Genomic DNA, 22,570 nt, shown 5'->3' with positions numbered 1-22,570 from the left:
CATCTGAGATTATCCTTCACTGCAAGCCTTGTCTAAGGTTTTTCAAGTCAACAGCCAATTCCATAGTTGCTACTCTAGGCCCAACTAGAGTATTTTTTTAAATTTAGCTCAGTAACAATATTTCAGAACACCCAAATAACCTGCCTGACAAGACAGAAACAATCATCTCCCCTCAGACAGATATAGAAAGTTTTAAAAAACTCCACCCTAAAACACCCCAAACACTGGGGTTTTATAAACTGAGTGAAATTCTGGGTGAGTGAAAGAAGATACACTATTTTCTTCCCCTCCTGACACCATGATTTTATAAAAATTTCTATATTATATTTGGTTATGCACATATATACACACACATTTGGTAACAGGAAGAAGCTTATTTGTTCCAAGAATTAGTCTGTCCATGGTATTTTACTGCAACAGATCTCATAAAAATATTTCTAAGTCCAGCACTCCTTCATTGATATTAGATAGAAGAGTTTGTTTTGGTATTTCTCATGCCCATTTGGATACTGCAGAAAGGAATTTTGGGGGTCACAACAGTGTTATTACAAGGGCTATCTGTAATAAAGAGAGCTCCAGAAACTGCAAACACAAGCACTAAAAAAATGTAGGTGAACATGTGGACACAGACTCAATGATTTCACTGTGTCCCCTTTTGTACATCTCACTACTTTTCTCCACTGTTAATGAGAGATTGGTATTTTAGGGGGGAAATCACAAACATTTTTCAAAGCCATTCACCATGGCTGAATATTTATGTTTGGCCTGCTGGGCTCGGATTAACCTTTAATATATGAAGAACAATAACAACAAAAAAGTTTTGGGTTGCACAGACAAGAAGTATTTTGTAGCACAGTTGCAAATCACAATCCAAAATGTAACTGAGGTGGCTCTGGTGCTGGAGACATCTCCGAAGCAGAGCAACAATTATCTGCCAAGTTGCCCATAAAGAATATCACAACAGCCCTAAGCTTCTGTGCAACCTTTTTCAAACACAGCAGCAGAAGTTAGAGGAATTTTCCTGCACAGATCTCTCTACAACTGAGAGAAGAAAAAATTAACATGACCTTCAGCAAAAGACACAGATGTGACTTCCACATGTGGTGGAGAACACCACCACCACCAGCACAGGCACAGCAGAATCAGAGGCATTTCTCTGGTCATGTGCAGACCCTCCTGCCTGAAGACATCCACGTCCAACTTGTGCAGGCAAACCACAGCAGTACAGCTGTGCAGAGCCTTCTGACCCGCACCTGGGCTGCCAAGCACAAATGTCCAGGAGCAGGAACTGTTAGATTTAACACTCCCTTCTGCTCTGGTTCCCTCCATTCAATATGCATAAGTAAGATCAAACGTTGCATTTCCTACAGACACACAAAATGAGACATGACACCCCAGAAAAAAAGGCAGGCTCTAGGCTTTGCTTAATCTGTAAATATCATTCTGAGGTAAAAGTTACAGGACAACAACACTGAAAATAACAGGACTCTACCACAATAACAACATGCCCACTCAGACACTCCCAAGAATCCAACCTAGCCAGTTCCATGAACTAAGGGCCACCCCACCACATTGAACTAACTGGTTTTTGAAGATCAAAATCGCTGACTACTCTGCTCTTACACCTACGCATCCACTCCAAGAGCTGCAAACCACAACACTTAGGGGACACAGCAGAGTTAATGGGAACCAAGAAATGTGCATCAGTTCAGATGATAGTGCCAGGCAACCACAGACAACTCTGCCTTTGTTTTGTTTGTTTTCTTCTCTTTTGATTTTGTTTCTTTGAGGATTTTTATTCTTTAGTGAGTTCTTTCAGGGAGTTATTTATGGTTTGCAAACTACGAGCTGCATGGATGCCTTACTGTGTCATGGAGCATGGTTTCCATCTCTTTTGTTCTATAATTAATCACTTAAGTGCTCAAGTTTCCCCCTTGTTACACACACATTGGTATTTAAAGTTTTTACACACACTGACTAGCATAAAAATGTAAAACTCCTTTTAGCAGTTGTATACATTAGCCTTGAATTTACCTTTCCATAATGACTTCCACAAGTGTTTGCTGAAAGACATGTTTACTAATGGACACTAAATACCAGGAACCTGAGAGTGAGCTCATTCATTTAGACCCCCAAGGGCATTTCTTTCAGGGAAGGTTGGTGCAGTGAGCAGTTCTGCCCATGCCTCACTCTGACCTTACAAGTACTGCTGTTCTTATTACGTAATACCACCACTACAAATAATGGCACCAATTCTGACTTCAGTGATTGTTAATATGCTTAGCTGCACTGCAGCCATACTTCGTGGCAACTTTCCAAGAAGAGGACTCAGTTCTCCCAGGCACTGCACATACACCCAAGAAGAAACCAAACTTCTGCTCAGGGGGACATCAAGAGCAGCTCTGAGTACACTGAGCCACAGGAACAGGTGCTGAGCACAAGTCTCTGTAGAGCCCAGTAGGTTCTGGAATAGGGGCTGACCCTTTTCATACATGCATAGGACTATGGGATCACAGAATTTAAATCTTAGCTTCCTATCTTTTCTAAGGGCATTCAGCACATTACTGAGGTTCTCAATTTGTAGCTTTAATTTCTATTATGTGTAATAAAAAAAAAAAATCAGTGCCATCTTGACTCATTCTTTGGCTTCTAATGTTCCTTCAGGTTTATCATCATTTTGCTAAACCCAAGAAAAGATTACTCAAATGTTGTCCTGTCATTTAGAGAGTCAGAGATACATGTAGGAGCTGCACACTGGCTCTAGCAGAGTATGTATTATGAGTAAAGAGCTCACCGCACATTCAACTGCACATTGTTCCACTGAGAAGTCAAATACGTGCATTTCCCTATAAATTTTAAAAAGACACAGGATCAACAGTCAGACTACACTGGACTTTGCCAGAAGCCTGGGGAAGCCACTGGAGCAGAATGTCATTGGGTCAGAGATCTGTCCCCACTGGATAGCTGACCATGAGAGGGGCTGAGCACCTCTGTGGGTGGCCAGGATAACACCTGGCTGTAGCTCCAGGATAAGGCCTGGCAACACAGACTGCCTGGCATACACTGAAATGCAGCAACCACCAAGCCCAGATTTAATATGAATTTATCAATACAGGTATCAGCCATCTTGAGTCATCATAAACTTGGTTTACACCCCATTGCCAGCATGGAGAAGTCTAATGAAATTCATCCACCAGGCCACCACAATCCCACTAAAAAGCACTGAGAAGGGGATCAATGCAAGTAAATCCACCCTTCAACAGATCTCAGTTAAACTGTTGCAACTATGGAAATCCTAAAGCAGAAAGTTCTGTCCTAAATCATGAAATGTTAGTGGATTTCTCCCTTCCCTAGCCCCTGCCAGAGACAACTTCAGGTAGACTATGACTGCAGTACTAAAGCCCAACATGGCAGGCTGGTTTTTAGACTGTCCAAAGGCAGAGCCTGATTAATCTCCATGTCATTTACAGCCCTGTGCTGTCCACTTCTGCTCCCCTTTCTCCTTGATACCTCAGCCTCAAGTATTTTAAAAACGGGGGGGCAAGGGGGGTGTGGGTGTAGAAAATCCACCCTGGCAAGAGAGACTTCTAAGCCTGTGAAACTCCAAATCAACTCCACTGACATTTGCAAATTATCAGGTCAGAAATGCCAATAAAGCCCCTTCCAATGCCCAGAGAAGGTGTAGAATAGTTGTAAGAGAGCAGCAGTCCCTTGATGCCTCATGAAGGCTGACCTAGAACAGAGACCAGACAGAGTTAAAGAATAAAGTAGGGATTTATTAAAAGGCCTCCATGGATCCACCTTGGGCAGCACAAGAGCCCAGCCAGGGCTGCACCCAAGATGAACCAAAATGGTCACAAAATGGACAACTGGTCACAGGGTCTCTCACTTTTATAGTTCTGGTCCTTTTGCATACTGGAGTTAATTGTCCAGTTATAGCTTTAGCCCATGCAGTCCCATCCTCTTTGTTTTTCTCTCTTCAGTCCACGTTGTTTATGCTCTTGGGACTGAGATTGGGATCAGTTGTCCTTGGTCCTCAACTAGGAAAGAAATTGTTTTGTCTCCCTACTCTGTGAAGAGAGTTTATCATCCCCTAATATGAAGCTCAGAACTACACACTAAAGCAGTACAGAATCTGAAAAATATAAAAGTTCAAACCTGAGGCCTGTGCAGTGCCGCCAAAAGCTCACATGGGGCCTGAGAGTACCCTGACCAACACCACAGCTCAGCAGCACAGGGATGCATGGACAGGTGAGCAGAGCTCCTGGCACTACAGAGCAGGAAGAATCAGGGGCCTTCTCCAGGGCAAAAATGAGACACCAGTTCAGCACAATCTCCCTTCTGCTGTACTACCTATGCTTGGACTGTACTGCCCTGTGCTTGCAGTCGGCAGTGATTTGTGAAGGAACTTTCCACAGAGATGTGTCGTGACCTTGTTCCACATCGGTACTTCAAACACCTGAAATAAATGTTTGAGGCTGTGCAAGTCCCCAGAGCTGCCCCATGTGTCTTCTTCTCCCCAGACAAATTCAGGGCTATGAATTCTACCATAAGATCAAGCTTCTCAGTATCAAATGCTACTGTGCTGAGGAGCAGCAGTGCTCAGGTCCCTTTGGGCATGTGGAAGGAAACAACTTGAGGACCACAGAGGCAACTGGATGATAAAGAGACTTTTATCCTATCACTTTATACACACCTCTGATCCTTTCCCCACTGCTCTCTATTCCTGCCTCCAGCAGTCATGAACCCCTTCCCCTTGACAATGAAAAAACAAAGAAAGGCACCTCCTTACATGTGATTCATTTTCTTTTAGCCAATTAAGGTATACATTTGCATTTTTTAAGCAAAATACACAGACCAAATAAGAAAAAGTAGAGATAAATCCAGGTTACTAACCATATACACTGAAAAAATCACCTTATCACAAGAACTGGGATGACTCAGAAAATAAATGCAAACAGCTTCTGTGATTTAGCAGCGACTGACACCCAAAGTATTAAAATAAATTGCCCGTGATTTCTCGCAAGCTCCGTGCTAATGCACCCCATAAAAGGTCAGGGATAACAGCAGCAGTGCATAACTATCTAGAGGCTTCACCTGGTGTCAAATAATGGAATGAATTGTCCCCTGACCAGGATGGGGAAAGGAAGTTAATCTGCACCTCCAGCCTGTCAGAGAATGTTCCAGGTTGTAAAGCATGAGTCAGCAGCATTGCTGCTGCTACAGAGGTTTTTTGCTAGCATGCTACTGGCAACACTGACTCTGCCCTTCACAGCTATGGTATGCCAGCTGAGTGTCCATCAGGAAACAGACATTCTTTTGTATGAAATGGGACAGACTAATTGATTACTGTTTATTCATTAACATCTTAAATGTCATCACTGACCTCTGTGATCATCACGTAATTCAATACAGTCAAGAACAAGAAAAAGTCACGTTGATGGGTGAAGCTGGGAGAAATCAAATCTTAGTAAATGTATTTTAACCTTTTTATTGTTACTGCTACTGCAGTAATACCACAAACACCTTTGGTACTGCAGCCAAGACAAAACCCACCATCCTAAATTTCACAGCTTCCTGTAACCAAGGGTCTCAACCATTTTGCAAAGCTGAATATTTCTCCTGACAAATACACTGGCATTTCTTTGCCTGTTTTAGAGACAAAGAAAATAAGAGAAAGAAGACACAAACTTTCAGGAATTAACCTGGCAGTTTTACAGACACTCACAGGAACCAAAGGCCTACACCTAATCAGGGGCACCTTCTTCCTCCAGTTGAGGCCATGTCAGCCCAGCTCCTGGTCCAGTTCATCCTCCATTGAACTCTTGTGCTTTAATGATTACTTTCTTGACAGGTTACACAAGGTCCTTTCTAACATTACTAAACCAAACTTCTGCTGTCTAACTATCCCTAGCTTTTAATATTCAAATGTAGCTTGACAAAGAATTAAGGACAGAAACTTTTCTTCCTAGAAAAAATTTAATTGAATTCCTTCTTTACATGAAGAAAGCACTGCCATAACCTCACCACTCAGTGCCTCTGACCTTCCAGACAGGCAGCACACACACAATGGCCAGAGCAGCTCTAGAGCACACTGTGCCCTGCCCAGCTGGCAGCACACAGCCACACAGAAACTGGAATAGTGGAAGCTCTGGCACGGGAGAAAAGGACACAAGATGCAAATGCATATGGAAGAACTTTCACCAGGATGTATCAGCTCCAGTCTTAGTCACTGAAAGTTTGATGTAGATGATGCTCTCTGCAGCTAGTAACTTTTGAGTCCCTTGACCAGTTTCAGCCTGGTTTGTTACAGATAGCTGCCTTCCTACAAGTCCCATGAAAACTGACATTCAAGTAGAAAAAGCAGATCCTGCAAGTGACCCTGCTGACATTGCAGCTGAAAGAAAAGCCATAATAGAGGACCCTTACTGGCCACCAAACTATTTGCCTAGGAGACAGTCTTTCTAATCAGTAAAACAGCAGGAAAATCAACACTGACAATTGCTCCCCATCAAGCACAAGACATAAATCAAAGTCAGCACCATTCATTCCAATGCTCAAACCATTACTTGCTCCACATAACCACAGGACAAGACAACATCAATCCTGGTGATCTAACCCTGGCAAACAAACCAAGGATGTTTAGACCCAAAACAGCCATAAAGCCTCCTTACCTCCTCTGTCAGGGTCATTAGGAGCAGGGTTAAAAGCCAGATGACCATCTCAGGGCAGGGGCAGACACAGAGGCCCAAATTCACCCCTGAAGCTGCTCCCTGCAGGAGAGCCCTGGGGTGAACTGGCACCACGTGCTCCCTTCTGGATGCCTTTGGCTCATTTGGTCACCATGTCATATGTTTAATGGAAGATGGGTGCCAACCATCACGTCACCCTGGGCAAATGCCTTGGAGCCCACACACTCTAATCCAGCACACCTCATTGCTGCTGCACACTCTGGCTTCTGTTGCCTTTTGTATCAGCTAACAAAATGTTTTTCCTTTGATATTCTTTTTCTTTTGATCTCTTTTTGATATTCCAAGCAAACCCTGTGGCCACAGGATTTTTAACTTCTGTCAATCTAGAATTAAATATCTTTTTACAGCCTAAGTACTCCTTACCTCTTCGTCACGAAAATTATATTTCCAGTATAACACTCATTTTCTTCTTTGTAGCCCAAAGGAATGATTTGTAACATGAACCTTAAAAACGCAGATAAAAGGAGGAGGCCAAAATGACTGCTAAATCAGAAGTACAAAAAAATGTATACATATTTTTATATGTAGTAAAAAAATCCAGTCTACACAAACTCTGATTTAATAGCAAACAGCTGATGCCCTTTCTTGTTTTTAGGATGCCATAGAGGACTGATAAGATGCTGTGCACAGGAGATAAGAGACATTTCCATAGCAGATGAAAACCTGCTTGGAACTGAAGGGATCACATTGCCAAAAAATTAGGCTCTTTATCCACCAATAATATAAAAACTAGGCAGTTCTACTTGTCTGCTAACATTTCTATTTGTGAGAGAGCCTTCCTTTCCCCTTCTCCAATGCTGCAGCAAAACCTTGGATTCTGACATCAAGCCCAGCAAGCAATATTAGTCCTTGAGACAGAGTTTGCAAAACATTAATGAAATCAGAATGAGACTGCAGTTTGGCTTCTTGCCTTGGACAGTGGAAGTGAAATTAAAAGTAGAGGGAAGAGAAGGGACTTGCTCTCAGCTAAAATCAAATCATTGAATGCATTTCTCACAAATTAAAGCATTTTAAACACTATTTACTACAGGCTTTTCCATTTCAATGAGTCTAGTGATAACTGATACCAGTAGGAAACAGTATCAAAAGCAGCTAGGATAAACTAGCAAGTAAAGAATTCTTTTCAAAAAATTTTTATTCAGCCAGGAAAATCTATTAGGTAAAAGCCTTCTGCCAAAGATAGAAAAACTACAAGGGCCAAGAGAATGGAAAGATATGTAGAAAGGGGAAATAAACAAGAGAACTGTATGTAAGAAGACAGGAGAGAGAATATCTGGAAAAATTCACAATGCTTTCCCTCAGGAAACAGCATCTATCAACCAGTCCTGTGGTTCAATGATATTGATAATTCATCACCTTTCTGAGGCATGCTTTGCTCTTAGCAGTGGCCCACACCTTTGCCAGTGCCCAGGTTCTGGGTTGGGATGCCTCCCTGTCTGGGGAGCCACAGTGGCCATTTCAGAAGCCCAGACTTTCTCAAAGAGTGAAACATACCCACCTTTTCAGAAAAAATTCTGTGGCTGTTTTTTCAGGTTTTTAAAAGGCCCCCTAAAACTTCAGACTAAAGCCACATGCATATTGTAATTGCACACATTCCCTCCAGCTCTAAAAGCAGACCTAAGAAATATGATCACCTGTAGGGCACCATAACCGAGAACAACATCATAAAGTCTGCTTTGGTAGGTGTTGGGTGAGAAGTGGCACCTGAGAAGTTAATTCAAGATGGATATACCTTTTCCTCTCTGCATCAGGGTGAAGGGAGCAGATTTCCAATCCTGCCTGGATTTTCTTTTTTTTTTTTTTTTTTAACCACAGTCCTCACTGCAAATCAATGAAATCTGTATTCCTTAGCTACCTGACTCACCTGGAATCCAATACAAAGTAACTTAGAGATTTTATTCTGCAACATTTTACCTCCTCTTTCCTTTACAGAGGCAAAGGCTTAAAGCAACCACAGCCAAATGGTACTAAGGGAGGAGGACAATAAACTGCTGCTCCTGGGAATTAGCAAGGACGTTGCCAGAAAAACCCAGCTTGCTTTCCTCCTTTTGATACACAGACATAATTTCTGAAGTGCCAGTGGTATGTGAAAAAGCCATCAGACAGATGCTCACCCAGCACTGACAGGCTGCTGGAACCAGGAGCTGCTTTCCTGGGAGAGATTGTACCTGCTTGGAACAAGCCTGCCAATTTAACCCTGTCCTTGCTGATACTAAAATCAGTATTAAGACAACCCCAAGTGACAGGGGACAGCTTGCACCTGCACTAACACACGACAATAGGCAAGCATTCAGGTTTGTATCTCACATTTTAGTAGCTGCAGCCAAAAGCGCTAATTAGTTACCTCAAGTATATATTTACACATCAAAAATAACTTTACAGTGCCTGGCACGACAATTTGAAAATCTCTGCAAAGCTGACAAAAACAAACAAAAAAAACCCCCAAACCACCAACTATTGTTTAAATCAAAAAGGAAAAACAAAATAACAAAGAGCAGCCCACACCCTGCACCACATTCATTCCCACATTCAAAGGGAGGCATCCTACCTTTCCGATCTTTGAACAAGAAGATTCCAATCAGCACGCTGCGTCCAAGACTACACACTGAAGAATCTGCTAATACAAAACAAAGGGAGGGGGAAAAAAACCCTGAAAACACTTGATTTTTGCTGAAAAACAGTTTTTAGCTATGAGAAAAGTTTTTCTTCTATCATACAAAGACAAGAAAAGCATAAACATATCCATACAGTATATGAAGGTGTGTCTGCATATAACACACACTATGCATGCATCAATGTATAAACAAATCCACAGAAGTTTATTACCTATTCATTTGAATTCATCCAGCGTGCACTGCTACAGATTTTAATCTACAGCAGACAAAATCCAAAAAAAGCTTCAGCATAAAGGTACAACCCTCTCAAATTCTCAACAAGCAAACAAACAAAGCTGACATTTTTGAAATAAAATCATTACCAGCTCATATGCTGCCATACCCCAAAAGCCTATCCTTAAATAACTGCTGCATAATCATTCTCCCGGAGTGTTGTTATCCATCGGCTCGCTGCCTGTCTCCAGCCAGACGCAGTCTGCAAGCCACCAGCTTGTCTCTACCATGTGCACGTCAGGAAAAGGAAAACTGCAAATTAGCAGAAGTCCCCGCAGTGGTGAAAAGGAAAAGAGGGTGAGTGGGAGAGGAAGAGGGAGTTCACTGGCCACAGAAATTTCGAGAACGACGCCAAGGCAGCCAGCTCCGCCATCATCCACTTACAATAGGATGCTGCACCTCGCGGCTGCTGAGGCGGTTTGTCAAGGGGCTGCTGGTATCAAATGCCTGACAGGCATTTTAATTGCATCCAACCAAGTGTGTCCCCAGGAATCAGGCCTTTAATGCTGTGAATATCATCAGCTGGTTCCTTTTGTGCTGCTGCCAGACACACACAAGGCTGCACTGCACACAGGCAGCAGCGCAGCCAGGTTCTGCCGTGATGCCGATCCAAACCCCAAACGGGGTTTATGGACGGTACACGACAGAAAGGAGGTCTGGAAGGATTTAGTATTTTCTGCTTTACAGATCAAGAAGGCAATTGGCTCTCCCCCTTTTATTTTTCTATCTAGCGCTGTTTACGTGTTGTAACCAGCTTGACTGTGCTGCTATTTGAGCCTTGCATTTGCTTATTCACACCGAGGGGAAATAAAACCAGGGAAAATGCAGAAGTGCTGCAGGACTGCAGGAGCAAGCAAGAACCCTTCAGGACTAATACAAGAGGATAACAGGGCTCACTGCACAGTTCAGCTCAGAAACAAGTTCTTTGTGAAGTGAGGACTTCAGTTTTACTGCCACTATTCAGTTGCTGTGTCTGCTTTGATCTTATCTCCTTATTTCAAGGCTTTCCTCAGGTCAACATTAATCTCAGTAGGAAAAGGAACCTGTGAATTTGGAAATCACCCTGCGTTCTATGAGGAGCTGGGGTGCTGAACAGCTCAGCTGGGGAGGGATAGATAAATGAATTTTTTAAAAGAGTATGAGAAAAATTAAAAGATGAACTGGTTTGTTTTCAAGCATTTTTAGTTTGTAATCTAACAGCACACACAGCAAAGGAGCAGTCAGTCAGGTGTAACCAATGAACCCAGCACATGCTTAAGGACTGAAGATTAAATTTCCCTGCACTCAGGACACACAAGTCACCTGGGTTCACTCCCCAGCAGTAACCTGCTGTTTCTCAGTCCCTGTGACAGCAGAGCACTTGACAGGGAAGGCTATCAACAGGAAAATGAAACATCTCCCCACGACAAAATTTGGGAGAGGTCCAACAAACCCCATTTACCCATGAGTGCGCCAAGGGCCTTACAGGAAGGAGTAACAAATTCCCCATTGATTTCCAGGGGTTGTCTCCCAAAATTTTGGTGGTAGAGAGCTACAAAGGGAATCAATTCCCTTCTGCCTTCCCCCGCAACCACAGCATGACTTCACACATCCATCAACCGTTGCATCAAACAGAAATTCCACCCTCGCTGCTATAAACAGATCTTAGTAACTTAAGAGCATCTTTTCTGAGCTGACAGTTTTTCCCCACTCTCTCAACCACCACAGCAGTGAGGAGGATGAGGAAATGGAGGAAGGCAGGCTGCATGGGACAAGGATGACAGGGAGCAGCAAAAGGGCCTTTTGGAAGGAGCAGAAAAAAGCCAGAGTGGCACTAACACAATTCTTCGACCTTTCCTCTGAAAAAGCTTCCTGTGACTCATGGGAAGGGGTGCTTGCTGCTGCCACTGCAAAGATCATCCTCTGCAGAAACCAAGGAAACCCTAATCCTGCCTCGTCCTCCTCAGCTCCACCATTTACAAGTTGGTGCCTGTTCACAGCCTTGCTACCATCTCTCCCTCACTTTTCCAGCTCCCCTTCACTGGCCAAAGCAATCAGAAGCTCAGGGAGCAAAAAGATCGTGAAGTTGGGATGGTGGAGGAATAAGAAGTCCTGAAAACTGTCCTGTAACCCAACAGAACTCCCATGGCTCACAAGGGATGGATACACATTGCCAGCCTGTGTCCTATCCCCCGAAGCCTGAGGATGGACCTTCAACCAGCTACCCAAGCCACCTTCAGGCTGCCCATGCCAGCATTTCCAGAGACACGGTGGCTGCTGAAACAGCCCATGGCAAATGATTTCATCTTAAGATACTGCAAATAAAAAGCAGCTTAATCATCAAGTTTGTTCTGGCTGCCCTGAGATATGTTTTCACACCTATAAAAATACTTCTGAAAAGACAAAAGGCATAAGAGGAGACAGGAATGAAAAACCTAATCCAGATAGATGCTGGAACACAGAGAACACTCAGCCCTGTCCAAGATTTAACCTCATGTTTACCTGGCTTATTCACAGAAGTAAGAAACTCATCACATAAAATCAATGCCTCCCAACACAAATGTAAGGAAGCTGACAAGTGAAAATCCTGGAAGTTATTAAATTACATTTTTAGCATTGTACTTCTCAAAGAGGAGTAAAGACATTTACCATCTCAGAAAATCTCACCACTGTGACTGAGGCCTGATCTGAACTCTAAAAGATTCTACTGGTTCAGGTGGGTTTTATTTCATTATCACATTCACACAAGATAATGAACTCAATTTCATTACTGCCCAGCTGCAAACTGAGTCCCTCTGTGCAAGATGCTGAGCAAAACAAAAGACAGCTGCCATTACAAATTAGGAGAGCAAAAACCCTAAATAGATATTAGTAGTGTTCTCCACATTTTCAGGATAATGAGAGGATGTGAAGAGGAAAGAACAATCATCAGTTTGGGCTTTCCCAAGGTCACACACAACCTCTGCTCCCAAACAAAGCGAGATGCTTCCACAACCTCAGCCTAAGATCCTTCTACCCAAATCACTGCTGAAGCCTTGCAACCAGTGTTTAACAAAGGACTTGTGGGTTGGTTGCTTCTTTTTTAGCAAAGACTGGATGAACATTTTATGCAATGCCTAAAATAGCTTCCAATATCATCAGTGATGTAGATTAAGAGGCATAGGTCTACTGAACAGGAACTGCACCACTCTGGTAAAAATAGCCCTGGAACAGGGAATTTTCTTTTTATTCACTATTGTCTTAGCACTTGAAACAGGGATGACTGCCTTCTGGAGAGGAGACAAATGCTTCACCAGACTCTCTAAATATTGTCTGAGCTTCTGCAGTAGTAATAAAGAAAGATCACACTATCTATTTTACCATCCATTTGAGGGGAAAAACTTGGGGTTTTTCCCCTTCCCAAGGCAGGGGGAAAACAAAATAGAAGAGCATTAATTAATTCAAGAAAAGCAGATGCAGTTTAGCACAGCAGCTCTTTCACCAGGGTTATGTAGTGAGGAAGGCTGTAAGGCTGGAGTCACTGTCTTCCTCTCTGTGGTTACTGACAAAACAGAGGATGAATGTGCAGCAGTAATGAAAAGCCACAGGCTGAGTTAGCAGCCCCTGTGGGTAAAAAGAATTTCAAGGCAGGTTAGAAAGTTTCAGAATGCAGGGGGACCCTGGCTTTGCTTTTTAGTCTTCTCCTCTGTGTAAAAGCATGCAGGAGCTGATCTGCCCACCTCATGCAGCCAGCCCAGGGCCCTTCAATCATACCATTTCCTTTACACCGGTGGTGCCACCACCTTTGTATCCACAGCAGATCCCAATCCCAACAACTCATCTGTCCTTCCTCCCAGGCTCCCAGGAAAACAGGCCTGTACTGGTGACATTGCCCTTTCCCAGCATTCATGCAAAGTCACCCCCTATTGCGACCAGCTCACTTGCACCCAACTGACACCCAGCTGATACCTGGGCATACATGAAACATGGGGTTCTGTGCAGCATGATTCTATAAAAAAATCTTCAAATCCCAGGGATATTATGGCCTCTCTTTCTCCTACTTCAGCTTATTTGTTTTAAACGTGTCAAACAAATACTTTCAGGCATGATCTCTCTTTTGTGAATACTAGCAGACTCTCCTAAACTAAATAATTGATATGTGGAATATCTAGAAAAGGAATTTCTACTTCTCTCTGTGCCAGCATGTCACTAAAATCAAGCTGGAAGATGAAGGATATTCAAATACTTCTAGGTCTGTTTTTCAGAACAACCAAATACTGCACTTAACACTTTGAAGCCACCAAATTCTTTGTCTTTCTGAGGAAATCCTTCATTTCTAGCTTGAGACCAGTGAGAACAAAAGAATAAGAAAGCAAAATTCATTATATGTGACTGATAGTCCCTCAACCTTGCATGTATATGTGGCAGAGATACTAGTAACAGCTTTAGTAGTTACAGAGTAACTAGTAACAGAGATAGTAGCAACACCAGCTTTTTTTGTATAGTTACCCAAAATAAACCCTCCCCTCTGTCCTGGGTACTGCCTGGGATAGGCAACAGCTTCATCTCACTGTTTGATCAGCCTGATGTTTCTGGGGTGCTATTGTCACTGATAGCTGGGCAAAATCAAACACCCCAACCTCCAAATCCATCCACAAAGGAAAAGCAAAAGGTGAGTGAGCAATCACACCCCCAGTTTTGACACAGAAACAAACCTCCAGCTCAGAAAATCACAGAAACATTGTAAAGACATCTGATGTGTCCCAACTGGTACAGCCCAAAAGTGCCTTGGGACAGCACTGCTCCTGGAAGGCCACCTAAATTTTCAGCTGATTCCCTGTGTTTCCCCCCAATATGAGAAGCAGTTGATGGCACGAACCCTCCTGCAGAACCAATGCCACCTGAGAGTGACTTTCCACAAAACCAGATGACTGCACTGCACACATCCAGGGATGGTTCTGAAGGCTGAGAGACAGGGCTGTGCAGGCAGCACTGCATTAGTGGGAGGCTCAAAGATACACCAGTGAACACACAGCCCTTGTCCTGATGGGTGTCCACGTGACAATCTGTGCATCAAAGAGAAACACCAACTGTTTCTCCATCCTATCACATGGTTCATGACTAAGAAAATACTGCAGATAAAATCTGTACCACTTGTTCTCACCTTTTTTCTCTCCTGGCCTACCAGTGGGGTGATGAGTCAAGAAAAAAACTTGCTTACTGTAAAATATCACAGCTACTGTAATAGAATTTATTAATGTATCAGTTTGTACTTCACTTAATCAGGTAACCTAATGCTTTTAAATTAAATGTCACGTCATAACTTTTAACAGAAGCCTTAGCTATTATTCTATAATAAATTTATAAATAAAATATTCTAAACTAATGAATCATTTGTTGAAGCAGATTTTGTAAAACATGCAATTAAAATATAAACAAAGCTGGCATGGTTTTAAAGACATATAAAGCAGTAACTGCAATGCAAAATACACAGATTTAGCTGTTTGTCTAATCATAGGTTTTGGATGGTATTTCAATTCAAATACTATTTATATTTAGGAAAACATGGTTTTTCAGTCAATAGGACATTGGTATATAGTTAATGCAGTAATGAAAACAGAAGTTTGCCTGAAACAGGTCGGTATCTCTTACCTCTTGCAGTGAAAAAGTATTTGCTTAAAGATCAATCTTTAGATTGATCCACTTGATCTTGATTTAGGTCAACTTAAAGATCAATATTTTCTAGAAATAGGTTCTCTAGCAGCTAAGTACTGCCTTCCTAAAAGCTGCCACATCATTATTTTCTCTTATGTCCATACTTTCCTTCAAGAAATATTTTTTAATTTGGTTAGCTCAGCTAACTGCTGTTCCTCGACAGCAAAACCAACCAGACAGGCAATGGGAATTGCAGAAACATGTAGTAACATGTAGCACAATTGGTTTCAACAGCTTCTCACTTAGCAACACTTTATGTAAGGAAGGCAGTCAGGCAGAAACCCATGGAAGAGCTCCCGGCAGCTGAGCCGTGCCGAGGGGAAGCAGCTCTCTGCTCACCTCAGAGGACAGACAACAAAAGCAGCCTTATGAGCACACTGCTGGCCCTCAGCCTGACCCACATGGGCTCAGACATGGCACTGCCAGAATGATGTAACAGCTTATCCCCTCCTGACATGGGCAGCCGGGCTGAGCCTGTCCAATGCCCGCCCTGCACAGGCTGCAGATTTCCAGTAAAACCAACGACAGTCAGCAGCCACGCCAACCTCCAAGCCAAAGCCCTGCTAAAACCACCAGAAACCCTTCCTTGACTCTAGAATCTTGACTCAGATCCTCCTTGGATCAGAATACACACTCCTGTAGCATTTCAGAGAGAGGTAAGGAGGGCTGGCAGTGTGCACTGCATGTTACAGATTCTGCCTTTGCACAGGACCCCCTTGCAAGGGTTTCTTAACGGATTCTATCACATTTACTGTGACATGAACATAGCAGATACTGGAGGCTAATTCATTAACTACTTATGATTGATTCTTGTTTTCATCATCATAAAAGCAGACTTCCTGTGGTTAACACAATGATTCCAATTCCCTCTTTGCCTACACACATTTGAGCCAGCCACTGCTCCACTGACCCCACAGCACTTACCACATCAAGACTAAAATGGGTTTAATGACTGGAGATTTGGATTAGGTAACTTAAATGCAGCCTTCATTCACCCTGGTCTCAGCACTGTCCACAATTATTTTTAAACTGTTTGTACATGTAAATTACTTCTCTCATCTGGACCAGGTAGTTGCCTGAAAGACAGTAGCTATTTCACAGCACTCACACTGTCCATGAGCTCAGGGTACAGAGTGAAGGGTGTCAGATCCAATCACCATCACCAGGGAGATTTTTGGGGAGTGTAATGTGATTATAGTCAAATCTAGTTTATCAGAACAGGGTAGAAAATGTGAAAGTCATTAGACAAAAGGGATTTTTGGATAAATGAAGGACCTTAGAATTTATCTCATATACCTCAAGGGACGTGACCTTCTTTTAGATAAAGTGGTACTTGGATCCATGGGATTTTAGATGACAGGGCCAAATGGCAGTGTGGCCATTAAGTCAGGAAACTTCTCCTGCTGTTTCAATGACTGACACAGGACTCCTTGCTATCATAAGCCATCCAGACACTGATTTACACTGTTTTCAAAGGACGGGACTGTTTAGCAAAGTGATCCCACAGCAATTCCATGGCACTGAGGAAAAAATGATCTAGATTTAAAAGGGGGAAAGGTAGAGGAAAGGATGGAGAGAGGAGCTTCCAGTCTTGGCTCCTCTACCATCATACCTGAGTTTCTTTGGAAAACTTCCATTAAGTTTGGGAGGGAACAGAAGCATGGACAGCTCAAAAGATAAGGGTTTGTGCTCTGTGCAAGGCTCTAGAGATACACATAACTAGAAAGGAAAGGCAGAACTAAGAGAGTTTAGCAGCTTTAACAAATTCTACAAGTACACAGGAAGAATATGCTAAGCTTTTTAAGAGCCTGATTAGTCAAATAAATATCATGCAGAAAACAGAGACAAATCCCATATAAATGAGGGAAAGCAAAACTATGTGAATATAACCAGAAAATCTAAGGAACAAACTAAATTATGATTAGCCATAATCATAACATAAAAGGCAACAAAAGAAGAATCTGTATGATCTGAAATGAGACAGGACAAGTCATGGTTCAGCAGAGAGGCAGAGCAAAGATGATGCACAGAAGGCTACACCTCAACATTGCTCAACTTTCACAAGATCAACAGTGAGCAAATACTGCATATGATTATTTTAAAAAGAAACAGAACTTCATGTTAGAATAGAAAAGAGCAACTTGAGAAACACTCAGAACAAGGCAGATGCAGCTTAGAAAGTTGAGTGGATCCTCCCTGACCCAAGAAGAATATTTCAGGCTTCAGAACAAACCAGACAAGAGTCTGCTTTATCTTCACAAACATCTTCCCAAACCCCACACTCTCTCTTGAAAGGTCTCTTGAAGCTGTGGAAAATTACAAACCAATCAGTTAAGTGCCATCTTTGCAAAGATTTTGGAAAAAATAAACCAAGCAGTTTACAAGTACCTAAATACCTACAGCGCAAGAGCACAACTTAAAAAATACCTCTGGCAATATCAGTTTGTCAGTAACAAATGCCAACAAACTCATCTCTCCACTCCTGATTTTGCTTTTATAAATTTGGGTTTCACCCCAAGTTAAGACGAGTTTGTCACAGGAAAATATCTTCCAAGACCATTGGTTGACAGCAGCTCCCAGATCTAAAAGCAGGAAAAAAAGGACTGAACAGCATATTGGGAGACAAAGCCTCAAACACATAACTAGACAAATCAGGAGTAAGTAGCTGGGCACTTGTTTAACAGGAAAAGGCTTACTGTGGGCAAAAAAAGACAAACCATGGTTTGTTTATCCTAATGGGAATGCTATCCCTAAAACACTGGGATAATTATTCCATTTTCTTTGGTGATGGTGTCTCAGCTGGAGAAATGCCAAACTGTGGGGTTTGCACAGTAAGATAGATACTGGCAAACTGGGGAGAGTCCAGATAAGCAAAAGGGAGGGTTTGGGAAAACATTCTTCTAATCTTTACTTGTAAAGCACATGTTTTCAGATAGGTTTCTCTGAAGCAAAGAAAACCAAGCAGTAACAAAAATATTTCAGATAATATAATTTTTGAAGATAAAGGAAGAAAACAATTACATTCTAAATCAGTGGGGAGATGAGTGAGAGGGATCAAGGAAGGGGGAATAAATGAGTAATTCACTGGGCTAATTAAAAGCAAATCTCGTGTGTCTGTGGTAACTAGAATCCCTGCTACTGAGGAAGGTTAAACTATTTATTTTTATACAAAGAGCACCAAGAGCAGTACCTAGACAGGCTGGCATCCTCCTTGAAGAGAATAAGGATGCTGTTGTCCTGCAGGCATCTAGTTTCTCTGGGCAACTGGTGCAGCTCAGCAAAACTCAGTTGGCCACAGGACTAACTTACATTGCCTTCTCTCCATCCTTCCCAAGCTTAATGATAATTGCTGGTGCAGAGTACAGCACTGCTCCCTCCACACCTTTCTAATTCCTAGCTGGAGTGCTGGGAATCTCAGCCCCAATCTGCCATTAAGACCCAGAGAGCTGCAAAGCCTACAGCTTCAGGGGCACTGGGGGTGGAAAAGGGATGCCAAGAGGAGCTCCTATAGGGCTCCCACTACATCAGCTCAGCCTCTCAGAGGACAAGGCCTGTGGCTCTTCCATGTGAACCCATCCTACTCCTTCCCTCTTTGCTGCTGGAGGACCTCACTGAGGTAGAGAAGGCAGCAAGGCTGGCCCCTGCCTCTCCACAATGCCACTCAGATTGTACTTTAGGATCTGGAGCCAACAATTTTACTGGGTGTGTGACCTGCCATCCCCCAGACTTCTACCTGACCTATAGGGTGCAACTGGTTCAGATAAAGGTGTCTGACCACTTATTAACAACACCATAAAGACTGAAAAATAAAGATGTTCCCAGCATTTGCAAGAAGGCTCCCTGCCTCTTTTTAGAAGGTTTCAAAAAGAAAGCTAATCTTTGGGGCACAATGGCTCCTATATTTGAGCAAAAAAACCCATGCAATGATGCAGAACCTGTGAGTGAGGAACCAGCAGAAGAGCACTATTAAGAAAGACCACAGAAAGAACGAAGATGAGAGAATAAATGGAATAACTAATACACATTTCCTCCAAGGTTCTCTCTGCACCAATTGGCAAAAAGAATACAACTGAATCATTAATAATTGAAGGAACTTGAAGACAAAGAGATTTTCATCCAACGTTAAAGGGATGAAAGACGGCTGTAATGAGAATTCTGATGACGGAATCATTTGCGGAGGGACTGGGAAGGAGGAGGTTATATTTTAAAGAAATGGTTCCTTTGTAAAACAAGAGCAAGCATTCTCATTACTAATGCAGACAGACACATCTGAAAGACCTTATTCAGCTGATGGTGTCACCAAACACCCTTCTGGACACAAGCTCTCCACTAAATACTAAACAAGGATAGGAGACTGCTGTAACAAAATATAAAGTGTCACTTGTTTATTCTTTTTAGCTTCATAAATCATTTAAGGATGAATATTAACAAGCAGCCAGTTTTCTGTGCCTTTCTTAACTGATGATTCTCTGCACATAGGTGATGGGAGCTTGAGCTTTCACTGCTTTTGGAAGCTGGCCCTGCAGACCAAGTCAGGACCAACATCAGTAGCAAAACACAGGGGGTTATCCCTTCTTAGGAGCTGAATCTTGTACAGAGCAATTTCCACTGACACCTTTTAAAGGCCCATCAGCAGTGGAGACAGGCGCACTCATGTCAGCCTCTAGCTCAAGGCCTGGAGTTTTGCACCAGACAGTTTCTGAGCAAATGAACTGTGCTAAGAGACAAACAAACAGCACATTAATTTCACTGGCTTGCTGCCGTATTCAAGGGGAAAGATGTTAATGGAACTCACTAAGAATGAAATGCATTGTTTTCCTCATACAGAATAAAAAGCTACAATTTAAAACACAGAGATCAGACTAGATAAATTTCTTAAGAGTAAGAAAAGTCAAAAACAAAGAAACAAAAATTAAAAAAAAAAAAAAAAACAAATCCTAGCAACTGAAACCCTGTAAAAGCAATGCACAACACCACATCATTTACAGAAAGTACTAGGATCCTAGTGTGAACCAAAAGCTCACATTACCAGAGTAACCAACTCCAAATTAACTACTGATCCCCTAAAGCTATCCTTGCAAACCTTCCCAAGTCCCAGTGGGGGGCTTGTGACAGTGCAAACCACAAAGGGCTTTTCAGATTTACACTGTAACATCATCACTCACCACAGCTAACTCAATGAGCAGCAGCTAGCAAGAAGGTATGACAGAAAATGCAAGAGAGCATGGCTCAAGCCTGCTGCAGCTCCACCTGAACAGAAGCCATGCACAGGACAGTGTCCTCCTGCAACCCCTCACATGTTGGTGGGACTTCTTCACAGCTCCACACAAAGATTGCATTTTCTGGTCTGCTGGCTTTGTTTAAATCATCTTCTGCCATCCCCTGAGTACCCCCACTGCCATTGGCAGGATTCTGCCCAGGTGAGTGAGGCAAAATGGACCCCACAGGGCCTTTTCTTGCTGTAGTCTGTCTGCAGGTACACACATGGAGCCACAAAAGCCCAATAAACAGAATCCAGTTTATGAGGAAACTGGGATGGTTTTGTATTATTTTTTAGCTGCTGGGGATCTTGTTTGAGATGTTTTCCTCATAAAGTCTCACATTTGTAAGCTCTGAATTTTGGGCAGAGTGACCCACGCCCCAGCAGTGTGGGGAGGACTGTGTGCCCGTGGGAGGGACTCACACTGCAGCAGTTTGGGCAGGACTGCTGCTCCTCAGAGTGGATCCAGGCTGGAGGAGTTCACAGAGAACCCTGTTCACAGACACCCACAGGGGTCTCACAGGGGAAGGACTCCTCTCCCAGAGCAGCAGAAGAAAACCTCAGGGCACAAACTGACCAAAACCCCCTGCCCTGGTTCCCTGAGCTGTAGGTGGGAAGGACGGAAGGGCTGGAGGAAGAAAAGGTGTTTTTAAGAACTTATTTTACTTCTCATTATGCTTGTCTGACCTTTTTAGTAATAAATTCACTTTGTACCTTTAAGGTGAGCCTGTTTTGCCCTTGGAGCATTTTCTCCCAATCCTTATTTCAACTCATGAACACTTCATTAGTTTTTTCCCTCTCCTCTGCCCAGCTGTGGCAGGGAGGGTGACTGAGCAACTTTCATGGGTGTCTGGTGTTGGGCCAGTGTCAAACCACAACACTCACCTTTCCCAAAATGCAAAATATTGTATTACTCCAGAGTTTAACAGGATCTATCAACCATTAAACACAGTTAAACACTGTGAATATTTAGAAGCATTAAAACCTTTTGAGGAAGAAAAAAGAAAAAGGCATGAGCTTAGCTTATCCTCTAATGTCTGTTTCTAGAGGGCCCTTCCTAGGAGTTACGCCTGATGCTTTCAGGCAAGAAAACATTGTCTTCTCAGAGATTTAGGATAATTCTGAAATGTTTCTGTGCTATAAATATAAAAGCAAATGTAAGTAAGTTTAAAATTAGATAAATGTGTAATACACACTCACATTGCTAACACTCCATTTTTTTTCCATTTGTTTTCCCTTGTTCTTCAACCTGTTTGCTAAAATTTATAAAATTCTCTGACTTTGGCTTTCATCCATCTCTTACCTTAAAGCCTTTTTCCTTGTCTCTTTTCATTCCCTTGAACAAGGAAGAAACTAAGAGTGGGAACATTCTCTATATAAAGCTATATTTTATTAATAAGTATAAACACAGACACTGGTTCAGATTGACTCCAACATGCAGCCAAGACAGAAATAACTGGAAACTATTTTATTTTGTAATGCCTTGATAGAAATGATTTTACACTTCAGTAACTTGAAAAACAAGCTACTGTGACCAGAAAATGCTTTCTACCCTGCAACATGTGATCAGCAGATGAATGGAAGGCAGAGCGCAAAGGCAGGTATCAGCTCAAGATAAAAAATCTCCTGACTGCATGCCCCAATATCCAGAAGCTTGCCATCTGATAGAAAACTTGGAGAGTGAGATAAACTAAAGAGCTTAAGGCTTTTTTTTGTGTGCGCTTTCGTTTTATTTTTATTCAACTACCACTCTACACGTTGCTATTTAATTTCTGTGGCTCAAGGTTTTGCCCCTTTAAAAGACCAAAAGATTCTCTCATCCTGAACTAATCTTTTATTCTTGAGTGGCACTGGACTGAATCTCCTTATTTCCCCTGGGTATACCAAGGGTAGTGACAGCTGATCCTTGCCTATACTGCCCAGTCAATTATTCTTATTTTCCTTCTGAAGCTCACAAAGACTCTTCAGTACTGAAAGCTCTCCCAGAGTGAAGGCAC

The 22,570-nt window shown here is 42.5% G+C and overlaps 1 protein-coding gene across 5 annotated transcripts in view; it reads right to left on the bottom strand.

The window, feature by feature from the left end:
* The window catches only part of MAP2 (microtubule associated protein 2), a 219,796-nt gene that overhangs the window by 117,869 nt on the left and 79,357 nt on the right, over window positions 1-22,570 (bottom strand). For all 5 annotated transcript variants that reach the window (XM_084209753.1, XM_084209756.1, XM_084209758.1 and 2 more), the window contains exon 3: window positions 9,301-9,366. The gene's annotated coding sequence lies outside the window, so the exon portion shown is untranslated. The remainder of the gene's footprint in view (window positions 1-9,300; window positions 9,367-22,570) is intronic.

The sequence above is a fragment of the Fringilla coelebs genome (assembly GCF_963513975.1).
Source record: "Fringilla coelebs genome assembly, chromosome: 7".
Lineage (NCBI taxonomy): Eukaryota > Metazoa > Chordata > Aves > Passeriformes > Fringillidae > Fringilla > Fringilla coelebs.
This window is presented reverse-complemented; position numbering and strand designations above follow the sequence as displayed.